The sequence below is a fragment of the Benincasa hispida genome, chromosome 4 (genome assembly GCF_027475165.1).
Source record: "Benincasa hispida cultivar pf3 chromosome 4, pf3_genome.v1.1, whole genome shotgun sequence".
Taxonomy (NCBI): domain Eukaryota; kingdom Viridiplantae; phylum Streptophyta; class Magnoliopsida; order Cucurbitales; family Cucurbitaceae; genus Benincasa; species Benincasa hispida.
Window position 1 is genome coordinate 52,234,468 of NC_143481.1, and position 26,625 is coordinate 52,261,092.

The 26,625-nt window shown below is 38.8% G+C and overlaps 1 long non-coding RNA gene across 2 annotated transcripts; it reads left to right on the forward strand.

Moving 5' to 3' along the window:
• Positions 1-1,889: 1,889 nt before the first annotated feature.
• Positions 1,890-26,520, forward strand: LOC150036802 (uncharacterized). Of its 2 annotated transcripts, none has more exons than XR_016529172.1 (2): positions 1,890-3,171; positions 26,045-26,520. It is a non-coding gene; the product is annotated as an uncharacterized LOC150036802 (long non-coding RNA). The 2 variants fall into 2 exon arrangements; XR_016529173.1 differs by lacking the exon at positions 26,045-26,520 and adding an exon at positions 10,587-10,942.
• The last annotated feature ends 105 nt before the right edge of the window (positions 26,521-26,625 follow it).

Sequence of the window (26,625 nt, forward strand, 5' to 3'; positions counted from 1 at the left end):
AAAGACGCCCTTCGAGGTAGTGTACGGCAGACAACCACTCATGCCACATCTGGTGGACCATCCCTATGCGGGCAAAAGCCCTCAGGCACACAATTTCACCAAGGAGTGGAGCCAAACCTCTGAAATAGCTCGCACCTGTCTAGAAAGAGCGTAAAAAATGACGAAGTGAGCTGATAAGAGCGGAGGCCCCTCGAGTTTCAAGCTAAAGTACTAATCAAGCTGCGACCAGAACAGTTCCGTTTCTGAGGCCAAAGAGACCAACGTCTAGTACGAAAATAAGAAGGGCCAGTGGAAGTGATTGAGAAGGTCGGGAAAATCTTGTATAGGGTTCAGCTACCCTCATGGATGAAGATCCACCCTGTCATCCATGTGAGTATCCTGAAGCCCTATCACCCCGATCCCGATGATGAGCAACGGAATATATTGATGCGCCCACCTGTCACGATGAAGAATTCAGCTGAAAGGGAAGTTACACAAATTATGAATAGATGTACTCACCGTATCGGAAGACCGAGACGAGAACTGAAGAGTTCTTAGTGAAGTGGAAGGACCTCCTTGACGAAGAAATCAGTTAGGAGCGCGTGGAAGACTTGAAGAATGCAGTTCCAGCAATCACCGAGTTCGAGCAGGGTCAGTTGACAGGGACGTCAACCAATTAAGTGGGGGAGTGTCACGGTCATCTTGTCCAGGGCCTGTTGGCCATGGCTACATGCCCGATCCAACCCCTTTTTTATTATGCTTTCATGTCAGGTATTGTATTAGTTTAGTTAGCTTGCTTTCTTCATATTTTTGTTGTAAGTGACCGCTCGCCCTTTTGCATATGCAAGAGTATCAGTTGACTTTTTGTTCAGAATGCACTATATGGAGATAAGACTAATCATCACTTCCCCATATCTGGAGTAGTACTCTATAAAGCTGTTGTTGTTGCTCATTCAAACCCCTCTTTCATATAAACATTTTCTCAAAGCATTTTAGATTCAATTTTGTTTTTTTGCAAAAATTCATTTTCATAAAACTTCTCAAAATACTTTTTCAAAAAAAATTTTGTACCTTTTTTTTGTTTGCAAAATCTTTCTCCTTAAAAAAAACTCTCATCATATTCTCACACTGTTTTCTTCCTTTTTTTCAAGAGCGTTATCTTTCAAAAACTCTACTCAAAATATTTTCTCGAAGCTTTTATTTATTTATTTATTGGGTTTTAAACTATTTCTGAAATATTTGCTGCAAACTATTTTTTTTCACAATATATTCTCAATTCGTTTTTTCAATTTAATTTTTCTTTTGAAAAAAATCTCTCTTTCAAAACTATTTCCACTTTTAAGTTTTCTTTCAAAACCCCTATCTCATCATTATTTTTTCTTTATTATTATTATTTTTTTTTTTTTTTTGCAAAAATTCATTGCATAAAACATTCAATCTCTTTCAAAAATATTTTCCTAAATCCTTTTGCAAAAACTCTTTCCAAAACATTTTTTGTTTTCAAATATTTTCCCGAACCTTTTTCTTTTTCAAAAACTCTCTTCTTCGAAAAACTCTCTTTTTAAACATTTTCGCAAACTTTTCTTTTCAATTTTTGTTTCAGCAAAACTCCATTCCAAAAAAAAAAATTCTTAATCTTTTCCACTTCAAATCTGGTTTTGTTTTTCAAAATATTTTCTCAAACTTTGTTGTTCCTTTTTTTTTTTTTTTTTATCGAAAACTCTCTTCCAAAAACATTTTCCAATTTTTTTACTTTAAATTTTGTTTCAAAACCTCATTCAAAAATAATTTCTCAATTTTTTTTTTCTCTTTAATTTTTTTTTTTTAAAAAAATTCATAAAAGAAGTAGTCAAACATTTCAAACTTTTTTCTCTTAAAAATTTATATGTTATTTCAATTTGTTAGTTAACTTTAGTGCTCTTAAGGTAAATTCTCTATTACATTATTTATTTCAAATATTATTGAGCAGTAATTCTTCTACTTCTATATTGTTGTCTCTTTAAGAATGTAATTGCCCTTTATCTCTCTTATATTCAGTAAATTTGAGGTGGTGTAAGAAAAATTAATTGATCGAGAATCAAATTTTCTATTTCATCTTATCCCTACCTTATTGTTTTTTTATTTTTTTAGCTATAATGTGTACCTTCTGTTTTTCTAATTTTATTTTCATATGAAGATTATTATTATGTATGTGGTTGAAATTTAGGGTGGTTAATGAAGGTTAGATTTGGTCATCTTTATATTTATGCTTGTTGTCTTGTAGTAAACATTTGCACCTTGCTTTTCAGGAAAATTTTCCTTTACCTCTTTTGAAAAATTATGTATTGCTTTTTTTCTTTTTTTCTTTTTCCTCCTTTTTTCTTTTTTCTTTTTTTTTTTTTTTTATGTGAGTGATCTTCTAGTTTTACTTTTTATTTTATATCTAGCTCTTTTCTTTTTTAGTAGATTATTATATATTAAATTTCTTTTAGACATTTTAATTCGTGTCCTACTATTGTTTGGTAATTATTGTTTTTCTAATGTTATTGGGCGAGATTGTTTTAGTTTCTTTTAATTTTATTTTTTATATTTCCAGCGAGATTCCATGATCGAGCAGTGAGATTTGACAAAGTTTCATGCGAGATTTCATTTCCAGTGAGATTCTGATGGAATTTTCAAGCGAGATTTTGAGCAAGATTTCTAGTTCGAGCGAGATTCTAATGAAATTTCGAGGGAGAGATCGAGTTCGAGCGAGATCTTGATCAACTTCGAGCGAGATTTCGAGCAAGGAGTGAAAGATCAAGTTTGAGCGAGATTATTGAGCCGGTTTTCAACGAGAGATCGAGTTTTAGCAAGATTCAAGCAAGTCGATGAGCCAACAGTAAGATTGAATCAGTTCAGTGAGCGAGATCCAGCGAGATCAGTTGGTTCGATCAGTTTTCTCCTTTGCATGATGTCTTGCGATATAAGAAGATTGAAGTAGAACTCAAGCATGCATCCATTGAGTTTTTGCTAAAAAAATTCGAGTTGAAGAAGGTTTTCTTCAAGTGGGTGCAGTGTGTTCTTCTCCAAATTCCTTTCATTCAAGCTTATTTTGAGTCTCACAACTAAATCTAAAGCTCCAAGAGAATAGTAGGGAAGATCTTGAGGTGGTTCATAGGAGATTTGGAGAAAATTTGCAGCTGAATTCGTGATTCAATAGGTTCTACAAAGGTATTACTTGAAACCATCTTATTATTATATGAGCATGCTTTATTTAAAGCCAAATTAGTGAATTAGAATGCTTATTGATCCTTGTTGCTTCCGCTGCATGCTGATATACTCCTTCATTGGGAAGCCACTAAGTGCATACTAAGATATCTAACATGGTCAAAGGATGCTAGAATAACCTATCAAAGGTCAGAGGAATCTGAATTTAACCTAGTTTGGGAATGTTGACTAAGAACTTTGCTTAGGAAAATGACAAAAGAAGATCCTTATTGGGTTATATATTCCTACTAAGGGAAATATAATTAGTTGGAAAGCCACCCTACAATCAATAGTGACTTTATCAACAATAGAGGCATAATGTATTGCTTTTACAGAGGCAATCAAAGAAGGTTTATGGCTTAAAGGATTGGTGAATGATCTCATATTAAATCAAACAGTAGTTAATATCTACTGTGAAAATAAGAGCACCGTTCACCTCTCGAAAAGTCCAAAATATCATAGTAGAACCAAGCACATTGATGTTAAATATCACTTCATCAGAGACAAAATTGAAAATGGAAAGATACAAATTTTAAAAGATCATACTTTTGACAATCATGTAGACATGCTCACAAAACCTGTGTTGAAGTTAAAGCTCCATAAGTACCTCGAGCTAATAGGCTTCGATTTTCCTGAAAAGGATAATATTGATCAGATCTGAAAGACACTTGAAGAAAATATAAAGACACTTAGAAGCTAATGTTGTTCTCACCTCAGATTTAACAGAGGCAGACCTATGGCACAACAGATTGTCTCACATTAGCTCCAAAGGCCTTAATGCCCTATCCAAACAAGGAATTTTGCCCAAGGAGATCAGTAATAAAATGTCTTTATGTAAACACCGTGTGTTGGAAAAAGTTAAAAGACATTCATTCATCAAAGCATAGCATACAACAAAGGGCATGCTAGACTACATCCATACAGACTTATGGGGGATAACCTCAATTCCAAGCCTAAGTGGTCAAGGTATATACATCCTTTACATATGATTTTTCAAGAAAAAGCTGGTTGTATTTTCTAAAAACAAAGGATTAGGTTTTTGGAAAATTTAAAGAATGGAAATCAATGATAGAAAAATAGGCAACAAAGGAAATCAAATACCCTAAAACTGATAATGGTCTGGAGTTCTATGGTGAGGAGTTTAAACCTTTTCTATAAAGAAAATGGAATAACAAGACACAGTATAATGAAGCAAACCCCTCAACAGAATGAGGTAGCTGAGAGGCTAAATAGAATTATCATGGAAAGAGTAAGGTTTCTTTTGTCAGATGTCATCCTCGAAGAGAAGTTTTGGGCTGAAGCAACTACCTATTTACTGTACACTAAATAGAAGTCCTCACACCTCCCTAAATATCTTAAAATTGAAGAATAGTGGACCAAACACCCTCCCAATCTAAATGACCTTAAGATGTTTCGTTGTGTTGGGTATGCTCATCATAATCAAGGGAAACTTAAAGTTAGAGCTGCTATGTTTATGTTTGTTAGTTTTGTGGAAGGTGTGAAGGGGCTCAAACTTTGGCATCCCACTGAGAAAAGATTTATAATCATTAGGGATGTTACCTTTAGAGAAAATGAGATAGAGGAAACATCAACTTATACCTAGAAAAGTCCTAAAGAAGAAACAACAACTTATACCATTAATTTTGAGGTGGAGAATGTTACAGAACAAGATCCTAACTCTAACATAGAAGAGATAGAGGAAGCATCAAGTGTTCATGTAGAGGGTGTTGAATGTCCTCCTAATCTAAGTCAATACTCTCTAGCAAGGGACAGAAAAAGAAGAATATAGTTCCTCCAGCCAGATATGCAGACACAAACTACATAAATCTTGTGTTGAATGCCACTGTGGCTCCTAATGATCAATAACCATCCACTTTTGAAGAAACTTTGGGTGGTTTTGATGCCAGATTGTGGATTGAGGCTATGAATGAGGAAATTGACTCTTTAAAGGTTAATGACACTTGGTCTCTTACTTCTCTTACTAAAGGATGCAAACTAATTCAATCAAAGTGGATCTTCAAACTAAAAGAGGGTATCACTAAAGATTAGAAGCCTAGATATAAGGCAAGATATTTGCTAAGGGTTTTACTCAGAGATATTGACTATACTGAAATCTTCTCTCCTATTGTAAAACACACTATAATCAAACTTCTTCTATCTTTGGTAGCCCAACGTGATCTTGAATTGGATCAACTAGATGTAAAAACAACATTCCAACATGGGTATCTAGAAGAAACAATCTATATGCAACAACCTCAAGATTATGAAGTTAAGGGAAAATAAGACTTGTATTGCCTCTTGAACAAGTCAATCTATGGATTTAAACAGTCCCTAGATGCTGGTATAGAAGATTTAATGACTATGTTGCTAGCCCGGGGTTTCAAAGGAGCTTTCATGACATGTATGCATATATAAACTCTACCACCTATAAAGGAAATGGCTACTTACTTTTATATGCTGATGATATGCTCCTTGCATGGAGGCCTTTTGAGCAAAGAATTTGACATGAAAGACTTAGGTGAATAAAGGAAAATCCGAGGCATTGACAATATGAGAGACAGAGGCTCATCTACCCTAAGCATTAATCAAGCATCCTATTGATATACCTCATGGTCTCAACAAGACCTGATCTATCCTACTTAGCTAGCCTTGTGAGCAGACATATGTCCAACCATGGCAAAAGGCATTGGGTGTTGGGTTTTATGTCTTAAAACTCGTGGTTTGTAAACAATAAAACTTATTTCTGAAAATTCAATAAGTTGTTATTGAATATATGTATTGCTTATTTTCGTTTTAGAAATAAATCCAATAAATTAAAAGATTCATGACTATTACATGAGTACTTGAACTTTATGTAGAGACATAAAAGTGGATCAGGTTCAAGCAAATAGTCAAAATGATCTATAGTATATAAGTAAGGTTGGGTGACTTATTCTGGTCACTCTTAGATCCTAAGACAACAGAATTAGCCTAATAAAGACTAATCCAATGAATTAATTTAAACATCAAATCTAAAGCAATATTTGAAAGTAAAGACAACATCAAAGGGTTGAATAAGTACAAGCTTTTTTACTATGGATAATCTGAGTTTTGAAGAACATTACAAGCCATTTTATAGGCCAAATGGTCGTGGATAGACCAAGAAATTCAAAAGTCATTTAAATACAATTATTTATAAATTGTAGAAAATAACATCTAGAAACTTGAAACTTAATTGCATACTAAATTATAAGTCTAAATGATAAACTAGGAACGTAGAAAGCTTCAAATTGCCTTAAATATCTCTTCTAGAAGGCGGCAAAGTAGATATGCATGTTTGACAAGGTTTGACATCATATTTCCCCATGCAGTGCACACTTGACAGCATTTTCTTCACAAAATTTACACACTTTTTTTGACAACCGTGTCATCTTCCAAAATATAGGACTTTTCCCGTGCCATCTTCATGCCATTCTCTTCTTGACTCATTGATGTAATATTATATAAAAAAAAATTCTCAAAATAATTTTTCGGTTCTTTGAATTTGCTAGTTTTTGAAGATGTAGTGTGAATTCCTCTTGAATCTTATTTGCCTTGCTTCTTATAATTGGTCCTTTAAGTACACGCAATGGTTCAATGGTTGAATTAACATAAGAGAGATTCTTCCCTTAAGTGCTGACTCTGGGTCTTGAACAAGGGTCCCACCCTCTCATTGGCGTGAGAGGGACTCAGTTTGTTGATCGGATCATAAACCAATTGTTCATTAAAGGATTAGTGGGACTTAAAGAACAAGAGGTAATCTCGGGGGTAAAACGGACATTTGACCCAGCCATTATCACGAATAACTTGTGAAGGGTTAACTTACTAATCATGGTTATATTGAATGGACATAATATGTCTACAGTGGAGAGAGTGCAACTATGGGCTTTAGTGGAGTGACCCATTAGTTAACGAATTGGAGTTAATTCGGTGTAAGAAGTTTAGTCAATTAATCTCGGATCGTTGGAGTCCATGCTTTGTAGTCCACAAGATACCTCTGTGCTCGTAAATGGATTAGCTTCAGAACAGCGTGATAAGTTAATTTGAAATGTTCAAATTAGAATTAAGGGAATTAGTAATTATATGAGATATAAATGTGTGTTTAAGTTTTGAATTAAACGCAATTAGAGAATGAATTAATATTTAAATATGATTTAAATATTAAATTCATGAAGGTGGATTTTATGTAAAATTAATTTAACGTTTGATATTGAATTAATTGGAATTAATTAAATTGTTTAATTAATTATTTATTATTATTTTTATTGAAAAATTAATTTATGAAATTAATTTTGTAAAATTAATAAAATTTTTAGTTTTGAAAATCAAATTGATTTTAGAAATCAAATTTGAAAAAATCGAAAAAGAGAAAAATGAGAAAAGTTGGATTTCTCCACTCACCTTCAAGTAGCTCACACCAAACCCACTCGACTCTAGCTTCAATACTCCAAGCATGAACTGCATCTCATGCAGGCTTCTCCTTTGCATGATAGTCCTATAATATATAGAGAAGATTGAAGTGGAATTCAAGCATGCATCAGTTGAGCTTTTGTTAAAAAATTCGAGTTGAAGAAAGTGTTCTTCAAGTGGTGCATTAGTGTGTTCTTCTTCAAATGCCCTTCATTCAAGCTTATTTTGAGTCCTGCAACTCAATCTAAAACTCCAAGAGAATAGTAGGGAAGATCTTGAGGTGGTTCACAAGAAGATTTGGAGAAGATTTGCAGCTAAATTTGTGATTCAATAGGTTCTACATAGGTATTACTTAAAAATTGAGAGATACAAATTTTAAAGATTCATATGTAAGACCCTAACACTAAATCTAAAGTGGAAGGTGAAATAGAGAAGAAAAATCCTAAGTAAGAATATTGGGACAAAGAGTGAAAAACATTAATACTAAATTATCCAAAAAGGTGACCAAAAGACCAAACGCATATGAGAGGCTTAAATATGTTGAACACAAGAGTGCAAGGAGGATGGAAGGAAGAAGACTTGAAAAATGGCCAAGGGCTTGCATACAACAAACGCAAGGGCATGCGGACACAAGCACGGTATGCATTGGAGGCATGCGTCGAGTGAGCATGCTAAGAGCGCAGGCCATGTGTCGAGGCCAAGCGCACAGGCCATGCGTCTAGGCCAAGTGCACAGGCCATGCGTCGAGGCCAAGCGCGCAGCCCATGCGTCGAACATGTATGCCCCCTACCTATGCGTCGGACGCCCATCCTATGCGTCAAGCGCTACCAAGTCGGCCGAGCAGCCATGCGTCGATGCCTTATGCCAAGTGCACACCCATGCGGCGAGACACACCCACGCGACCGAGCACGCCTATGCGACCGAGCGCGCCTATGCGACCGAGCGTGCCTATGCGGCCAAGCGCGCAATCGCCTAGGCAGCACACCTATGGGTCGATGGTCAACACCGTGCATCCATGCTTAGTAGGCCGAGCAAGCATACCTAGCAAGCCATGCATCGAGGGTGCGCGGCCACTCTATGCGTTGGTGATGGCCGACTCATGCGATGGCTAAATGGGACTTTGATGAAGGAAGGGTGAGTTGCTATGTGTTAAGGACAAAAGGTAAGGCTAATTGGTGGAAAAACTCTAAGGAAAGATGCCAATAGTTATACGAGCATAAGTCTTAAACAATTTAAGTAGAGAAATATGTTTAAGTATTTAAGTAATTTAGGTAGAAAAAGGAGGATCACACAAAGTTCTAACAGGAGGTGGACAAAGGAGATTTCATGCAATGAAAGTCTTATCACACTAAGCAGAAGGTGGGTGAAGGAGATTTCATGCAAAAAAGGGAATTTTGGCTGGCAAGCTAAGATGAGAACAACTCAAGGCTAGGCTGGGTAGGCTAAGTGTTGACAGCTCCAGAGACAAATAGGAGTTGGGTTGTCACAAAGAGGTGAGTTTGGAATGGCTATAAATAGAGGGGTTGGACGAAAGGGATTTATTAATACCATCATAAAAAAAACTTGTGTTGAGAGCATATTTAGAGTGTTACATTTGAGTTCTTAGGCTGCCAAGTTAATTGAAGATCAAAAGAAACAAAGGTTGCGTTGATGAGGTATTGAGTCAGCCTGGATGCACAGCCAACCCACACCCTACGCGCATGTCTTGCAGCGCTGCGTCCGTCCGCGTGCCTCGCTTGACGCATCCCGCGCGCTAGCCCAGCACAGCTGCTCCCTCGTACGACGCATCACGCCCAGCGCAACAGGCCATTATGCATGCCCAACGCATCAGCCCTCTGTGCGGCATAGCACGCCTACCCTGCCTACATCCAAATGCCCATATGCCTACCACAGTCCAAATAACCTGCTAATTTTAGGATTTTGCCTAAATTGGAGTAGAGTAGGCTGGTATTTTCATTATATAATGGTATTTTGGCTATTTTGACATTATCTATTGATATTACAAGTATTAATTGGGGAATTTTAATTGATATGGAGGACTTCTCAGGAAAATATTCTCAAGGTGATTTTAGTGGAAAAACTTGCTTGCGGTGAGTGTTTACTTAGTTCTATGCGTTGATATGTGGATAAATGCATATGTAAGTGCAAAATGCATGCTTATGATGTTATGTTGTTTGCCATGATATTGTTTGTGAAATTTCTATGGAAACTGAGATTATACTCGGACTACATAAGTTAGCATGCTTAAAAAGGGTACTTGGCGAGAAAACATAGTCGGCCTTGGTGAGCGGGAAATAATAGTCGGTGACGATCGATGGAAAACATAGTCAAGTTACCTAAGCATGACTAGCGGGAAACGAATTGTCGATGTGCACATTGGCGGGAAAAGTGGGTTATAGGAAAGTTTCCATAAAAAGTTGTTATGATTGATAATATGTCCATGATATAAACTGCCAAGTATAGCATGGAACTGGAGGATGATGATTGAATGAAGTACACATGACCATGCATAAATTGTACTGGAATTGTGATTATATGATTGATTTCCCAAAAATATGTTTTGCAAAGTGATTATTATTTTAAAAGCACCACTCACTGGGCTTAGTAGCTCACACTCTTCCAAATGTTTTCTTATATCCCTCTCCTCTCCCCCCCGGTGGCAAAGCGAAGCGTTTAGGAAGGAGTCTACAAACCACCAAAACACTAGGACTTGGTAAATTCTCAGGGCATGGCTCGGATCATGTGATAAAAGAATATAGGAAATTGAACTCTATGTATGAAAGTTAGATAGATTATTGTAAACATGTTAAAATCTTTAATAGATAAGGGGAGAAATGTTAAATTAAAATGTTGTTTTGGAATACTACTGGTATATCCTCATGCTTCTTTCCAAGTCTTGGGGGCTAAGGCTAGGGAGGGGGTGTGACATCATACTTTTGACAATCTTGCAGACAGGCTCCCAAAACCTGTGTCGAAGTTAAAGCGCCAAAAGTACCTCGAGCTGATAGGCTTTGACGTACCTGAAAAGGATAATATTGATCAGATCTGAAGACACTTGAAGAAAATATAAAGCTAGATTTAAGGTGGAGAGTTGAAAAAGTAAATCCAACGGCTACGTGTTCTTTCTTTTATACATTTCATGTAAAAACTGATCTCCCTTAGACATTTATAAAAAGGAGCTCTCAGTACGTAATGTTTTTATACATAGAAAAGAAAAAACAAATAGGTTGTACTCACATTTTCTTCAAAAACACGTCTTCCCATGGAAGTAGGCCTTTTCCCTTAGTCGAACCATGTTAAAACACTAGTGTACTTCTTCTTCCTCTTCATCTTCTTCATTTTTAGCTCATTGTTACCTACATTAAAGATAGTGTTATTAAAGCCTTTTAATGTCGATTGCAACTGAAAACCAAGAATCAAATGAAGCCCTTTAAACTGACATTGAAGCTCAGAATCTATCCGTTTTAACAATTATTGTCCTTTTTTTTAAATTCCGTTGTCGAATCCATTTTTTCGGTCAAGAAGTTAAAAACGACATTATATGTCTTGTGTTGGATCAGGAAATGTCCGTCATTGTTTTTTTATTAAAAAGTATATAAACAAAAATTTGCATGGCAAGCCATCAATATTTGTCTTTTGAGTCAATGTTGTCTTGAAAGTCCAAAACTTCCAAGATGGAGATATGAGTATACAATGTTTGGACTTAGAGCAAGTGAATTAAAATTTTAGAAAACATACCATGGCCTTGTGGCCCAATTTTTGTGCGTGAACACTCAGGCAGGTGAAAATTTGAAAACGGACCCAGGGGTTTAGAATGATGAGAAAAAGCCGTGTGCGGAGACGATTTTGGGAACGGAGCTCGTTTGGTGCCCCAAACGGCTATCGGACCCGACAGAAGTGCCTCGGGGACCAATTTTTGTGTGCGAACTTTCCTGCGAGCGAAAATTTGAAAACGGACCCAAGGGCTCAGAACAATGAGAGAAAGCCGTGCGTGAAGACGGTTTTGTAAACGGAGCTCGTTTAGTGCCCCAAATGGCTATCGGGCCCCGTGGGGGTGCCCTGGGAACCAATTTTTGTGCGCGAACTTTCCGGCTGGCAAAAATTTGAAAACAGACCCAGGGGTTCAGAACAATGAGAAAAAGTCGTGCGCGAGACGATTTTTGGAACGGAGCTCGTTTGGTGACCCAAACGGCTATTGGGCTCGGCGGGGGTGCCCCGGGGCCCAATTTTTATGCGCAAACTTTCCGGCGGGCGAAAATTTGAAAACATACCTAGGGGCTTAGAACGATGAGAAAAAGCTGTGCGCGCAGACGATATTAGGAACGGAGCTTGTTTGGTGCCCCAAACGGCTATCGAGCCCAGCGGGGGTGCCCCGGGGCCCAATTTTTGGGCGCGAACTTTCCGGTGGGCGAAAATTTGAAAGACCCAGGGATTAAGAATGATGGAAAAAAGTGGTACGCGCAGACGGTTTTGGGACGAAGCTCATTTGGTACCCCAAACAGTTATTGGGCCCCGCAGGGGTGCCTAGGGGCCCAATGTTTGTGAGCGAACTTTCCAGAGAATTTGAAAACGGACCCAGGGGTTCAGAACAATGAGAAAAGGCAGTGTAAGCAGACGATTTTGGGAATGGAGCTCGTTTGGTGCCCCAAACGGCTATCAGGCTCGACAGGGGTGCCCTGGGGCCTAACTTTTGTGCACGAACTTTCGGATGGGCAAAAATTTGAAAACGGACCAAGGGTCTAGAAAGATGAGAAGTCGTGCGCGCAGAAGAGTTTGGGAACGAAGCTCGTTTGGTGCCCCAAATGGCTATCGGGCCCGACGGGGGTGCCCAAATTTTGTGCGCAAACTTTCCAGTAGGCGAAAATTTGAAAACGGGCCCAGGGGTTAAGAACGATGAGAAAAAGCCATGCGTGCAGATCGTTTTGGGAATGGAGCACATTTGGTGCCAAAACGGCTATCGGACCCGGCAGGGGTGCCTCGGGGCCCAATTTTTGTGTGCGAGTGAAAATTTGAAAAAAGATCTAGGGGTTTAGAATAATGAGAAAAAGTTGTGCGCACAGACAGTTTTAGGAACGGAGCTCGTTTGGTGCCCAAAACGGCTATCGAGCCTAGTGGGGGTGACCTGGGCCCAATTTTTGTGCGCGAACTTTCTGGCAGACGAAAATTTGAAAACGAACCCAGGGGTTCAGAACGATGAAAAAAAGTGGTGCGCTTAGACGGTTTGGGAATAGAACTCATTTGGTGCCCAAACGGCTATCGGGCCCGACGGAGGTGGCTTGAGGCATAATTTTTGTATGCGAACATTCAGGTGGGCGAAAATTTGAAAATAGACCCAGGGTTCAAAAAGATGAGAAGTCGTGCACGCAGACAATTTTGGGAGCGGAGCTCGTTTGGTACCTCAAACGGCTATCGGGCCGGTAGGGGTTCCCCGGGCTTAAATTTTATGAGCGACGGCGGACGAAAATTTGAAAACGGACCCAGGGTTAAGAACGATAAGAAAAAGTGGTACGCACAGACGATTTTAGGAATGGAGCTCATTTGGAGCACCAAATGGCTATCGGGCCCGGCGGGGGAGCCTCGGGGCCCAATTTTTGTGCGCAAACTTTCTGGCGAGTGAAAATTTGAAAACGAACTCATAGATGGTTTTGGGAGGAGTGAAAATTTGGGAGTGAAAACGAGTGAAAATTTGAAAACAGACCATGGGTTCAAAACGATGAGAAAAAGCCATGTGCGTAAACGGTTTTGGGAGGAGCTCATTTTGTGCCCCAAACGGCTATCGCTCTCGGCGGGGGTTCCCCGGGACCCAATTTTTGTGCGCTAACATTTCAAAACAGGCGAAAATTTGAAAACAGACCCAGGTGTTCAGAACGATGAGAAAAAGCTATGGGCACAGACAGTTTTGGGAATAGAGCTCGTTTGTCGTCCAAAACGCCTATCGGGCATGACGGGGGAGCCTCGGGGCCCAATTTTTGTGCGTGAACTTTCTGGCGAGCAAAAATTTGAAAACGGACCCTGGGGTTCAAAACGATGAGAAAAAGCCATGCGCGTAGATGGGTTTTGGAACGGAGCTCGTTTGTTGCCCCAAACGGCTATTGGGCCCGGCTGTGGTGCCCCAGCGCCCTATTTTTATGCCCGAACTTTCCGGCAAGCGAAAATTTGATAACGGACGCAGGGGTTCAAAACGATAAGAAAAAGTCGTGCGCGCAGACGATTTTGGGAACGGAGCTCGTTTGGTGCCCCAAACGGCTATTAGGTCTCGCGGTGGTGCCCAGGCGCCCAATTTTTGTGTGCGAACTTTTCGGTGGGTGAAAATTTGAAAATGGATGCAGGTGTTCAGAACGATGAGAAAAAGTCGTACACAGAGATGGTTTTGGGAACGAAATTCGTTTTCGTTTTGATTGAGTTACGGCAGTTTTTAACATTTCCGTATTATGGAGGGGAATTAATGGCTAACGATCTTAGCACATATAAATTTGATTCCAGATTTGCTGTGCAAATAAAAATATCATCTTTATGAATAAACGCTTTATTCAAATTATAAGAAACAGTGTATTTACATTGCAATAAACACTTTACAGAAATTAGGTTCCTTTTTAGTTCATGAACAATATATACATCATGTAAAATTAGCAATCTATTCTGAAAAGCTAGCTGGAGTCCTCTCACTGCCACTGCTGAGACAATGTGCCCAGTGCCTACTCGCATCGTCATCTCACCAACCTCTAGCTGTCGCCAAGATTTAATCCCCTGAAAAGAAGAACAAACTTGGTTAGTGGCACCTGAATCAATTATCCAGGTTGAATCATCATTCTCCACTAAACAAGTTTCAAGCACAACTAAATCATATTTACCTTTATGCGCCTTGGCCTTAGACTTGGCTGCTTTCTTCTCCTTCAGATACCGAGGACAGTTCCTCTTCCAATGTCCATCTTGGTTGCAATGGAAACATTTTCCCTTAGCAACTGGTGGACGCCTCCTCGGGGCGAAGGCAGTGGATTAACAGGTGCCTTCCCTTTTCCCTTATCACCCTTCTTCTTCTTCCCCTTTGCAGAATTAGAAGTAAAAGGTGCAGACTTCGTTCCTAAGGTCGAACCTCTATGGAACATCCTAGAGGATGCAACAACATTTGCCTCACCCTTCTGCCTCTCCTTACTTTTCAGTAAATATTGGTATGTCTGCAACTCGTTGAGGAGAGTTGTAAGGTTATATTTTCACTTTGTTAAGAATCACATTGCTAACAAAGTGTAGGAAGCTCTCCGGAAAAGAATGCAGGATTATGCTAACCTAGCTACCCTCATCGATGGTAGACCCATTCAACTCTACCTCATTGAAGTGGACCATCATGTTTAGCACATGTTGAGGTGTCTTCTTGCATTTTGGAGTTGAATATGAATTTAAGAGCCTCATGCATAAACTGTTCAGATAGTTGTCCAAAAATCCTCCGCAGGGACTTCATGATCTCACGGGCCAAGACTTCAGAAACACTTGTCAAGATATAGGCTCGGGCCTTCTCATTAGCCCTTGTCCATTGCTCGTATGCCTCCCGAATATTTCGAGTGGCATTTTGAGCTGGAATAGGAGGACAAGCCTCCATGAGAGCAAACATGAAATCCTCGATGATTAGGATCGTCGTGATCATGTGTTTCCATGTTGAAAAATTGTCGCCAGTTAGTTTTTTAGCGCTTAACAACGATAAGGTGGCTGTAGCCATTTGAAAAAGTTGCTTAAAATACGAACAAAACTTTATTAGTTTTTGCTAAACCACTTTTAAACCAATTAGTTTTGCAAAACAGTTTCAAGTACCCTAAGTTATAGATTTCTATTTTGCAATGATGCCTCAATGAGTCAGGACAAATGCCACCGGTGGGTTTATCAGTTGCCCTTTAACTGGGATGAGACATTCTCAACCATTAGGCAGAACCAACTCTTAGAACTGAACCTAACAGCCACCATTTTTTGGTCCAGAGTCCCACCCTAATGCGCTTACCGTAGAGAAAAGATAGATTAGGACAAGAGACTAAGTTACTTATCCTCTTACAGTAGATCATATATAGAAACGCGTAAAACTGTCATCCTTTAGAGGGACACTCCCAGGGTGCCTCGAGGCGATGCGCAGTAACTTTATTCGACCTAACGAGGGAGATCGAAGGATATGCTATCACACTTCCCGCTCCCACTTACTATGAACATTCTCTCCATCCACCTTGATATTGACCTACCCAAACATCATCTGTTGGGGGGTCACGCCAAAGGTGCCACGAGGCCGAGGATAGATCTCACGGAGTGGACTATTTAAGAGAAAAGTGAAAGGTTTAAGTGAAGCATCTTATGCCCCAAGTACCTCCTACTGAATGTTCTACCTAGGGATTCATTAACCTAGACAATTTGGCTACTGATTTTAGTCTAAGTCATCTTTTTAAACTCTACTCATAAACAACGTTTGTTTATGAAATATGAACAAGTTCAAGTAGTCACTTTTAAACACTTTAATGGACTGTCCTTAACTTGCATGCATGCATCAAATCTATCTAAATTCATCTTTCCAGGTAAGTTCCCAGGTAGGGGTGTTATGTTTCCGTCAATTTAAATACCCCAACCTAGATAGAACCCGCCTTAGACAAAAGGTCCTTTATAGATAGATTTGCTACACTTTAACCTTTTATTAGCCAATTTAATCCTATTAAACTGATTAAAAGATTAAAGCCTTAGGGTTGCTAATCTTATTAGAAGCGTGATCTTAGGTCTATGTGATCCATGTTTTAAACATTTTAAAACCATGAATTAAACTTATGTGAGCATGCATGTCTTCTTATTTCTTTTAGTTCTAATTTCTCTTTAACTCTTAAAAAGAAACAACTAAAAAATATTGCGCATAACGAGGCATTTATAACATTTATAAATTAACCTATGTGTCATGCTTCATGCAATGTCTGGTCATTACTATAACTTTTATATAACGCGTAATAACCAAACAAACATGCTAACATTCACCCTTATACTATAACTATTATAATATAAAGATAATGCATGTCAATGCTTTTTATGCATGCATAAATATAACTGTTATATTATATGATGCATGAGCATGCTCTTACATAATTAAAATCATGCTTCTCTAAATTACAAAAAATACAATAAAGAGATGATGCATGAGCATTGCATAATCTAAGGTGGGATTTACTATATGTGCATACCATATGACATATAAAACATACATCGCATGTAATAAACAAAGGATTAATGGACCGGGATGAGCCTTTTAAACCAAAAACAAGAATGAAAAACCCTATCTATTACATTTTTTTCATCGAGCAAATTGGTTCACAGGCGAACCAGGTCTTGAACCGCCAGGAGGTCTTTATCGTGTAGCAAACTCCAGCAGGTAGACGATCGTTCAGCACGCAGTAGACGATAGGAACATAAGATAACGATTACGTAGACGATGACGAGGCTGCGAAGCCTGATCGTCCATGCGAAGCCTGATCGTTTAGTCAGTTACTAAGTGATGAAGCTTGCTAACCTAAACGATCGTCTAGTGCGCTTTAAACGATACGTGAGCGTCTCATCGTCTAATCGATGCGTGCAACTTGGTAAACAATTTACCTTGCGATGCTAAGCGATCATTTAGTCAGTTACTAAGCGATGAAGCTTGCTAACCTAACCGATCATCTAGCGCGAGCATTAAACGATACTCAGCGATCGCGTGCCCGATCGTCAATCCGATACGACCAACTCTTGATTGCATACCCCATCGTTTAACCGATGCGTTCAACCGCGATCACATACTCCATCTTCACGATGCGATGGAATACGATGCGTAGAACTTCTTCTGCACGATGCGATCAACCCTAGATCGCCTCCTTCCTCGAAGAGCCGCAACCTTTGCCCATATCTTCGACAAATGACTCAAAACTTTAAACATTTTGAATAAAGACTCGATTACAATTATTTATACCCAAAAACACAGGGGCCTTTATAAACAACTGCAAATGTAAAAGGAATTAAACAAATCGAGGCAAATCATCCCGAAAACATCCATTAATCCGGCACATCCATAACAAATTTAACATTGAAAATAGTGTAGAAATGCGCCCACCATGAATGTATACGTTATTTCGTTGCAACAGATGAAATCGGAGTATCAGAAGCCTGGCTCTGATACCAATTGAAGGATCTCATACTGAGAGTTCCATGAGTGGGTTCAGATCGCCCAGATTTCACAGTGATCGAAACACAAAAGATATACATTCAACACTAACAGTTATGCATATAAACCTAATTATCGGCATGCTCAGAACACAATAATTAACAGGGAAAGGGTTTATACCAGTTGAAGACTCTCTTCGCACATCTAAACCCTAAGCAGCGAAAACCCTCCAACGGATCTACCAACACTCGGCATAGAAGAGATAGAGAAAGCATCAAGTGTTCATGTAGAGGGTGTTGAATGTCCTCCTAATCTAAGTCAATACTCTCTAGCAAGGGACAGAACAAGAAGAATATAGTTCCTCCAGCCAGATATGCAGACACAAACTACATGAATCTTGTGTTGAATGCCAATGTGGCTCCTAATGATCAAGAACCAACCACTTTTGAAGAAACTTTGGGTGGTTCTGATGCCAGATTGTGGATTGAGGCTATGAATGAGGAAATTGACTCTTTAAAGGTTAATGACACTTGGTCTCTTGCTTCTCTTACTAAAGGATGCAAACCAATTCAATCAAAGTGGATCTTCAAACTAAAAGAGGGTATCACTAAAGATTAGAAGCCTAGATATAAGGCAAGATATTTGCTAAGGGTTTTACTCAGAGATAGGATATTGACTATACTGAAATCTTCTCTCCTGTTGTAAAACACACTATAATCACACTTCTTCTATCTTTGGTAGCCCAACGTGATCTTGAATTGGATCAACTAGATGTAAAAACAACATTCCAACATGGATATCTAGAAGAAACAATCTATATGCAACAACCTCAAGATTATGAAGTTAAGGGAAAATAAGACTTGTATTGCCTCTTGAACAAGTCAGTCTATGGATTTAAACAGTCTCTAGATGCTGGTATAGAAGATTTAATGACTATGTTGCTAGCCCGGGGTTTCAAAGGAGCTTTCATGACATGTATGCATATATAAACTCTACCACCTATAAAGGAAATGGCTACTTACTTTTATATGCTGATGATATGCTCCTTGCATGGAGGCCTTTTGAGCAAAAAATTTGACATGAAGGACTTAGGTGAATAAAGGAAAATCCGAGGCATTGACAATATGAGAGATAGAGGCTCATCTACCCTAAGCATTAATCAAGCATCCTATTGATATACCTAATGGTCTCAACAAGACCTGATCTATCCTACTTAGCTAGCCTTGTGAGCAGACATATGTCCAACCATGGAAAAAGGCATTGGGTGTTGGGTTTTATGTCTTAAAACTCGTGGTTTGTAAACAATACAACTTATTTCTAAAAATTCAATAAGTTGTTATTGAATATATGTATTGCTTATTTTCGTTTTAGAAATAAATCCAATAAATTAAAAGATTCATGACTATTACATGAGTACGTGAACTTTATGTAGAGACATAAAAGTGGATCAGGTTCAAACAAATAGTCAAAATGATCTATAGAATATAAGTAAAGTTGGGTGACTTATTCTGGTCACTCTTAGATCCTAAGACAACAAAATTAGCCTAATAAAGACTAATCCAATAAATTAATTTAAACATCAAATCTAAAGCAATATTTGAAAAAAAAGACAACACCAAAGGGTTGAATAAGTACAAGCTTTTTTACTATGGATAATCTGAGTTTTGAAGAACATTACAAGCCATTTTATAGGCCAAATGGTCGTAGATAGACCAAGAAATTCAAAAGTCATTTAAATACAATTATTTGTAAATTGTAGAAAATAACATCTAGAAACTTGAAACTTAATTGCATACTAAATTATAAGTCTAAATGATAAACTAGGAACGTAGAAAGCTTCAAATTGTCTTAAATATCTCTTCTAGAAGGTGGCAAAGTAGATATGCATGTTTGACAAGGTTTGACATCATATTTCCCCATGCAGTGCACACTTGACAGTATTTTATTCAAAAAATTTACACACTTTTTTTGACAACTGTGTCATCTTCCAAAATATAGGACTTTTCCCGTGCCATCTTCATGCCATTCTCTTCTTGACTCATTGAAGTAATATTATATAAAAAAAAATTTCTCAAAATAATTTTTCGGTTCTTTGAATTTGCTAGTTTTTGAAGATGTAGTGTGAATTCCTCTTGAATCTTATTTACCTTGCTTCTTGTAATTGGTCCTTTAGGTACATGCAATGGTTCAATAGTTGAATTCACATAAGAGAGATTCTTCCCTTAAGTGCTGACTCTGGGTCTTGAACAAGGGATCCCACCCTCTCATTGGCGTGAGAGGGACTCAGTTTGTTGATCGAATCATAAACCAATTGTTCATTAGAGGATCAGTGGGACTTAAAGAACAAGAGGTAATCTTGGGGGTAAAACGGACATTTGACCCAGCCATTATTACGAATAACTTGTGAAGGGTTAACTTACTAATCATGGTTATATTGAATGGACAGAATATGTCTACAGTGAAGAGAGTGCAACTATGGGCTTTAGTGGAGTGACCCATTAGTTAACGAATTGGAGTTAATTCAGTGTAAGAAGTTTAGTCAATTAATCTCGGATCGTTGGAGTCCATGATTTGTAGTCCACAAGATACCTTTGTGCTCGTAAATGGATTAACTTTAGAACAGCGTGATAAGTTAATTTGAAATGTTCAAATTAGAATTAAGGGAATTAGTAATTATATGAGATATAATTGTACGTTTAAGTTTTGAATTAAACGCAATTAGAGAATTAATTAATATTTAAATATGATTTAAATATTAATTCATGAAGGTGGATTTTATGTAAAATTAATTTAATGTTTGATATTGAATTAATTGGAATTAATTAAATTTTTTAATTAATTATTTATTATTAATTTTATTAGAAAATTAATTTATGAAATTAATTTTGTAAAATTAATAAAATTTTTAGTTTTGAAAATCAAATTGATTTTAGAAATCAAATTTGAAAAAAATCAAAAAAGAGAAAAGTTGGATTTCTCCACTCACCTTCAAGTAGCTCACACCAAACCCACTCGACTTTAGCTTCAATACTCCAAGCATGAACTGCATCTCATGCAGGCTTCTCCTTTGCATGATAGTCCTATAATATATAGAGAAGATTGAAGTGGAATTCAAGCATGCATCAGTTGAGCTTTTGCTGAAAAATTCGAGTTGAAGAAAGTGTTCTTCAAGTGGTGCATTAGTGTGTTCTTCTTCAAATTCCCTTCATTCAAGCTTATTTTGAGTCCTGCAACTCAATCTAAAGCTCCAAGAGAATAGTAGGGAAGATCTTGAGGTGGTTCACAAGAAGATTTGGAGAAGATTTGCAGCTAAATTTGTGATTCAATAGGTTCTACATAGGTATTACTTGAAAATGGAGAGATACAAATTTTAAAGATTCATATGTAAGACCCTAACACTAAATCTAAAGTGGAAGGTTAAATAGAGAAGAAAAATCCTAAGTAAGGATATTGGGACAAAGAGTGGAAAACATTAATACTAAATTATCCAAAAAGGTGACCAAAAGACCAAACGCATATGGGAGGCTTAAATATGTTGAACGCAAGAGTGCAAGGAGGATGGAAGGAAGAAGACTTGAAAAATGGCCAAGGGCTTGCATACAACAAACGCAAGGGCATGTAAACACGAGCAAGGCATGCGTTGGAGGCATGCGTCGAGTGAGCATGCTAGGCGCGCGGCCATGCGTCGAGGCCAAGCGCGCAGCCCATGCGTCGAACATGTATGCCCCCTGCCTATGTGTCGAACGGGCAAGCCGGACGCGCATCCTATGCGTCAAGCGCTACCAAGTCTGCCGAGCAGCCATGTGTCGATGCCTTATGCCAAGCGCATGCCCATGCGGCGAGACACACCCACGCGACCGAGCGCGCCTATGCGACCGAGCATGCCTATGCGACCGAACGTGCCTATGCGGCCAAGCGCACAAGCGCCTAGGCAGCACACCTATGCGTCGATGGTTAACACCGTGCATCCATGCTTAGTAGGCCGAACAAGCATACCTAGCAAGCCATGCGTCGAGGGTGAGCGGCCACCCTATGTGTTGGTGATGGCCGACTCATGTGATGGCTAAATGGGACTTTGATGAAGGAAGGTTGAGTTGCTATGCTTTAAGGACAAAAGGTAAGGCTAATTGGTGGGAAAACACTAAAAAGATGCCAATAGTTATACGAGCATAAGCCTTAAACTATTTAAGTAGAGAAATATGTTTAAGTATTTAAGTAATTTAGGTGGAAAAAGGAGGATCACACAAAGTTCTAGCAGGAGGTGGACAAAGGAGATTTCATGCAATGAAAGTCTTATCACCCTAAGCAGGAGGTGGGTGAAGGAGATTTCATGCAAAAAAGGGAATTTTGGCTTGCAAGCTAAGATGAGAACAACTCAAGGCTAGGCTGGGTAGGCTAAGTGTTGGCCTCTCCAAAGTGAGACAAATAGGAGTTGAGTTGTCATAAGGAGGTGAGTTTGGAATGGCTATAAATAGAGGGGTTGGACGAGAGGGATTTATTCATACCATCATAAAAAAAAAAAACTTGTGTTGAGAGCATATTTAGAGTGTTACATTTGAATTCTTAGGCTGCCAAGTTAATTGAAGATCAAAAGAAACAAAGGTTGTGTTGATGAGGTATTGAGTCAGCCTGGATGCACAGCCAACCCACACCCTGCGCGCATGACTTGCAATGCTGCGTCCGTCCGTGTGCCTCACTCGATGCATCCCGCGCGCTAGCCCAGCACAGCTGCTCCCTCGTACGACGCATCACGCCCAACGCAACAGGCCATTGTGCAATGCGTGCCCAACGCGTCAGCCCCCTGTGCGGCATAGCACGCCCACCCTGCCTACTGCCAAATGCCCAACTGCCTACCACAGTCCAAATAACCTGCTAATTTTAGGATTTTGCCTAAATTGGAGTAGAGTAGGCTGGTATTTTCATTATATAATGGTATTTTGGCTATTTTGACATTATCTATTGATATAACAAGTATTAATTGGGGAATTTTAATTGATATGGAGGAATTCTCAGGAAAATATTCTCAAGGTGATTTTAGTGGAAAAACTTGCTTGCAGTGAGTGTTTACTTAGTTTTATGCGTTGATATGTGGATAAATGCATATGTAAGTGCAAAATGCATGCTTATGATGTTATGTTGTTTGCCATGATATTGTTTGTGAAATTTCTATGGAAACTGAGATTATACTCGGACTACATAAGTTAGCATGCTTAAAAAGGGTACTTGGCGAGAAAACATAGTCGGCCTTGGTGAGCGGGAAATAATAGTCGGTGACGATCGATGGAAAACATAGTCAAGTTACCTAAGCATGACTAGCGGGAAACGAATTGTCGATGTGCACATTGGCGGGAAAAGTGGGTTATAGGAAAGTTTCCATAAAAAGTTGTTATGATTGATAATATGTCCATGATATAAACTGCCAAGTATAGCATGGAACTGAAGGATGATGATTGAATGAATGTACACATGATCATGCATAAATTGTACTGGAATTGTGATTATGTGATTGATTTCCCAAAAATATGTTTTGCAAAGTGATTATTATTTTAAAAGCACCACTCACTGGGCTTAGTAGCTCACACTCTCCCAAATGTTTTCTTATATCCCCCTCCCCCCCGGGTGGCAAAGCGAAGCGTTCAGGAAGGAGTCTACAAACCACCAAAACACCAGGACTTGGTAAATTCTCAGGGCATGGCTCGGATCATGTGATAAAAGAATATAGGAAACTGAACTCTATGTATGAAAGTTAGATAGATTATTGTAAACATGTTAAAATCTTTAATAGATAAGGGGGGAAATGTTAAATTAAAATGTTGTTTTGGAATACTACTGGTATATCCTCATGCCCCCTTCCAAGTCTTGGGGGCTAAGGCTAAGGAGGGGGTGTGACATCATACTTTTGACAATCTTGCAGACATGCTCACAAAACCTATATCAAAGTTAAAGCGCCAAAAGTACCTCGAGCTGATAGGCTTTGACGTACCTGAAAAGGATAATATCAAATCTGAAGACACTTGAAGAAAATATAAAGCTAGATTTAAGGTGGAGAGTTGAAAAAGTAAATCCAACGGCTACGTGTTCTTTCTTTTATACATTTCATGTAAAAACTGATCTCCCTTAGACATTTATAAAAAGGAGCTCTCAGTACGTAATGTTTTTATACATAGAAAAGAAAAAACAAATAGGTTGTGCTCACATTGTAACGACCCAGATTTGTACGCATACAGGAAATTAAATGTCAAATAATAAGCAGGACGAAATTTTAAGGGGTGGAAATTTAGAATGAAAAAAAAATAGTAATAATAATAATAATATTAAATAAATAAATTGGAAATTGGAAATTTATTCATTATCCAAAAGATAATGAATAAGGAAGCGAGCGGGAGCGAGAAAGTGGGAGAGAGCGAGAGCCACACCAGTGAGAAAACTGGAGAAAACGAGATTCTGAGAAGAGAGCTGCGTGATCGAAGGAAGAATTGGAGAGCGAGAAACCCAGCGAGCGATGCTAGCGAGATTGAGGCTGGCGAGAGTAGAGAGAGCGAGATCCCTGGAGAGAGCGGGGTTGAAGGAAAATTGGAGAGAGAGAGAATTGTAGCATGGAAGTTGGAGAGAGCGAGAGTAAAGAGAGCTATTCTTAGCGAGACAGTAGGAAAGAGCGAGAGCGAGAGCGGGAGAGGGAGCGGGAGCGGGAGCGGGAGTGGGAGTGAGAGCGGGAGTGGGAGCGGGAGCGAGAGCGGGAGCGGGAGCGGGAGCGGGAGCGAGAGCGGAAGTGAGAGCGAGAGCGGAAGTGAGAGCGAGAAAGCTGGAGAGAGCGAGACGGAAGAGAAAATTTGAGAGCGAGAGTGGAGAGAGCGGGATTTCCAGCAAGAAAGCTGGACAGAGTAAATTCCTAGCGAGAAAATGGGAGAGAGCGAGATTTTAAGAGCAGAGTGAGCGAGATTTGGACAGAAGCGCGAATTATGCGTTGAATTTGGCCACAATCTTATAGATTATACATGGAAAAGCCCTAAAATTGAATACAAACAAAGAATGATGACGTAAGGGCAAACGTTAGCCAAGATTAGGTGTCTTATTGAGAGGAATCCATAAACCATAAGTAATTTTAAAGAAGCCACCTGTAGGATGATTTGTCACACTGAGAAGAGCTGAAAACTACTATAAATAGGACCCTTTGCCGAAGATTTAACCCATTCTCAAACAAATCTCAGTAACAAAGAATCGTGTGAAAAAGTAAGTGTGAGTGAGGAAGTTCTGTGTGATTAAAAGAGAAAAGCTCAGGTAAAGTGCTGCCCAAATTTCTTCTTTTGATTTAAAAAGGGAAAACTCTGCTGATAAAATCATAAAGAATAATAAGGAATAATTAGATCACAGTCAAGGTAAGTAGTTTATCTCACCCTCTCTTTAAATGTTCTATGGTAGTGTACCTTTATTATGTTGCATGGTTATGTTAATTGTTATATTGCATTACATGTTTAGAACACGTTTCTCTACAAGGGACCCCATGCATTATGTTTGTTCACGATTACGTTAAAACCAAGTTTTAATTAGGTGTAAGTTATGCTTCCAGTCTAATCTTATGGTTATGCTAATGGTTGATGTTGGATGCGACTCTGGCCCTACTGACTACATGACCCGCTAATCATCAGATGGGTTAGTTTCCGCTTAAGTCCTCATCTTCCTATCAGGGCGGAAAGATTTATGTTGGAAGCATAACGTTTATGCTAATGGTTGATGTTGGATGCGACTCTGGCCCTACTGACTGCATGACCCGCTAATCATCAGATGGGTTAGTTTCCGCTTAAGTCCTCATCTTCCTATCAGGGCGGAAAGATTTATGTTGGAAGCATAACGTTTATGCTAATGGTTGATGTTGGATGCGACTCTGGCCCTACTGACTGCATGACCCGCTAATCATCAGATGGGTTAGTTTTCGCTTAGGTCCTCATCTTCCTATCAGGGCGGAGAGATTTATGTTGGAAGCATAACGTTTATGCTAATGGTTGATGTTGGATGCGACTCTGGCCCTACTGACTGCATGACCCGCTAATCATCAGATGGGTTAGTCTTCGCTTAGGTCCTCATCTTCCTATCAGGGCGGAGAGATTTATGTTGGAAGCATAACCAACCACCACATGTTATTATACGTTTTCGGTCCCAATCATATGTTTTTATGACATGTTGCTTGTGATTGTGCATTTGGTCACTACCCTACGTGAGAACTACTTACTGGGTATATTATGTACTCATCCTATATTTTTACAGACTTTGTAGGTAAGAACACAGCGTAGGGGGCAGAGTTGGACGTCGCTCAAATGGCCAACCATCAAACTCACTATTATAGACACATGCATTTTGTACCACCACGCTAATGTTTTATGGATCCTGGTGTTTTGAAAAATAAATTTTTATATAGTTTTTCTACCTAATTAATAAAATTTAGATATGTTCTTTGAAATTTCAACCAAAACTCATCTCATGATAGAAAAGTCTAAGTATGCATGTCGTAGCGGTCAGATCATAAGGTGTAAGGATCCAGGCGTTACACACATTTGCTTCAAAAACATGTCTTCCCATGGAAGTACGCCTTTTCCCTTAGTCGAACCATGTTAAAACACTAGTGTACTTCTTCTTCCTCTTCATCTTCTTCATTTTTAGCTCATTGTTACCTACATTAAAGATAGTGTTATTAAAGCCTTTTAACGTTGAAGCTCAGAATCAAATGAAGCCCTTTAAACTGACATTGAAGCTCAGAATCTATCCGTTTTAGAAAATTTTTGTCCTTTTTTTAAAATTCCGTTGTCGAATCCATTTTTTCAGTCAAGAAGTTAAAAACGACATTATAT